Source organism: Neofelis nebulosa, chromosome 14 (genome assembly GCF_028018385.1).
Source record: "Neofelis nebulosa isolate mNeoNeb1 chromosome 14, mNeoNeb1.pri, whole genome shotgun sequence".
Taxonomy (NCBI): Eukaryota; Metazoa; Chordata; class Mammalia; order Carnivora; family Felidae; genus Neofelis; species Neofelis nebulosa.
This window is the reverse complement of record NC_080795.1, coordinates 55,448,095-55,450,786: the sequence shown is the minus strand read 5'-3', so window position 1 is coordinate 55,450,786 and position 2,692 is coordinate 55,448,095. Positions and strand designations below refer to the sequence as shown.

At 37.1% G+C, this 2,692-nt stretch overlaps 1 non-coding gene across 1 annotated transcript; it reads left to right on the top strand.

The window, feature by feature from the left end:
- The first annotated feature begins 415 nt into the window (after positions 1-415).
- LOC131495168 (small nucleolar RNA SNORD56) lies at positions 416-486 on the top strand. Its single transcript, XR_009253806.1, has one exon. It is a non-coding gene; the product is annotated as a small nucleolar RNA SNORD56 (small nucleolar RNA).
- The last annotated feature ends 2,206 nt before the right edge of the window (positions 487-2,692 follow it).

Sequence of the window (2,692 nt, the reverse complement as noted above, 5' to 3'; positions counted from 1 at the left end):
AGAGACAGAGCAAAAATGGGGAAGGGGCAGAGAGAGAAGGGGACACAGAATCTGAAGCAGTCTCCAGGCTCCAAGCTGTCAGCACAGAGCCCCAACGCAGGGCTCGAACTCACAAACCATGAGATCATGACCTGAGCCGAAGTCAGACGCTTAAATGAGCCACTCAGGAGTCCTGAAACACATATATTTAGGACTAAATTCTTTGACTTTATCACAAAAATATAACCCACAAAAAGAAAAAAGTGCATGCAGTGGGACACCATAAAAATTAATAATTTAGCTGTGTAAGACCCTTTTAAAAGGACGAAAAAACAAGCACTGCACTAAAATATTGATAGTCAAGTATTTGACAAAAGACTGGTATCTAAAATGTGTAATGAAATCTCAAAATCAATAGTGAAAGCAGAGGAAAAAACTACAGTGATAACAATATTTTTTGTTAACAACAGTTCACCTAGTGAGTATTGATATTTTGGGTCTGAGTGAAGAAATAAGAGGAGGAAAAAGGAGGTTAAGGAAAGGGAAAAAAACCCACAAACAAACCAATTAGAAGATGAACATAGCCATGAAGAGAATTTTCACCAAAAAGAATATACTGATGTTAAACAAGTACATGAAAAAAATGTTTAACAGCATTAGGAAATAGGGAAATACAAATTAAAGCCACAGTTGGATACCACTACTATACACTTATCAAAATGGATAAATGTAATCCTTGAGACAACATCAAATGTTGGCAAGGATGTGGAGAAAGTGGATCATTCATATATTGCTGGCGGGAATGTAAAATTGTACAGCCACTGTGGAAGATAATTTGAGAGTATACATTTTATAAATTAATAATAATAATAATAATAATAATAATAATATGTAACTACCATGTGACTCAAAAATTATACTCCTGGACATTTATCCCAGAGAGATTATGTTTACATTAGAATATGCACACAGGGTGGGGCACCTGGGTGGCTCAGTCGGTTAAGCCACCGACTTCAACTCATGTCATGATCTCACAGTTCCTGGGTTGGAGCTCTGCACGGGGGCTCTGTGCTGACAGCTCAGAGCCTGGAGCCTGCTTCGGATTCTGTGTCTCCCCCTCTCTCCACCCTTCCCCTGCTTGCACTCTGTCTGCCTTTGTCTTTCAAAAATAAATAAATGTAAAAAAAAAATTTGTTTTTAATTGGACACAGGGGCGCCTAGGTGGCTCAGTCGGCTAAGTTTCTGACTTCTGATTTTGGCTCAGGTCCTGATTTCATGGTTTGTGAGATGGAGCTCCACATCAGGCTCTGGGCTGACAGTGCAGAGCCTGCTTGGGATTCTCTCTCTCCCTCTTTCTCTGCCCCTCCCCGCTCATGCTTTCTTTTTCTAAAAATAGATAAACTTTTTAAAAGATTTGCACACAAACATTTATCGCAGCTTTATTTGTAATAGCCAAAAACTGGAAACAAGCTACATGTCCTTTGATAGGTGAATAGTAAACCCACTATGGTACATTCATACCATGAAATACTGTTTAGCAGTTGTTATGGGCTCAGCTGTATCTCTCCCACATTCATATGTTGAAGCCCTAAACCCCAGTACCTCAGAATGCACCTGTATTTGGAGATAGTGCCTTTAAAGAAATGAGTAAATTAAGTTAGGCTATTAGGGGAGCCCTAATCCAATCCTCCTTATAAAAAGAGGATTTGGACAATTAAAGAGACATCAGACAAAAGACCACATGAAGACATGGGAAATGTAGCCATCCGCAAGCAAAGGGAAGAGACCTTAGAAGAAACCAGATCTGTTGACAATATGTTTGGTAGAAAAATAATTTTAAAATTAGAATTATTTATGGAACTATACTATTAGTCCTGTATGCTGCCAGAAGTCATTAAGTGACTTGGTTGGGAAGATTTATCTACCATGGATTGTTTCTGAGAAGTGCTGGATTTCAGCAATACCAAAGAGTAAACAGAGAAGAGAAGCTCAGTCCAGGAAACTATTTACAAGCCAGTAGAGAAGTGAAGGGAGTTCCAGGAATCAGACATACGATGTACTTAGAGTGGTTACAGTCCTGACAAGAGCAGGAATAGACAGGTCTTAGAGTTTAAAAAAGAAAAAAAAAAAAAAAAAAACGCCTGTGAAGAAAATGAAACTCAGTAGATCAAATCATATAATAAAAAGCTTGAGAAAAAATTTTGACACAGGTAAAAAATATAATATAAGCCAATTTGAAATTTTAGGGAGAAAAGAGCAGCCATATTGAACAGTGGTTAAAAGTATGGGATATTGAGCTAGACTGCTGACTTCAAGTACTGGTTCTGTACCTAGTAGCCACAGGAAATTAAGTAGGCAAGCTTCCTAAATTCCCTGTGCATCAGTTTCCTCACACGTTAAAAAAACAAAAGTAGTACTGATAAAAATAGTGCTAATTCACAGTTTCTTTGGAAGATGAAATGAGTTAATCAGTTTATAGCATATTGAAAAATGGCTGGCATAAAGCAACCACTAAATAAATGTAGCATTATCATTTTAGCGACTGTTGATAATATCAGAAAGAAAATGTAAAGTATATGATACTCCTTGACTCTGCAATATATTATGAATTATATTTTAAATTTGAACCTTAGAATATTAAACTTGAATTTTAAACTTTATTATTCTAGGGATAAGGCATGCAAGACTGTTCACTGGCTTCCATGTTTTATCT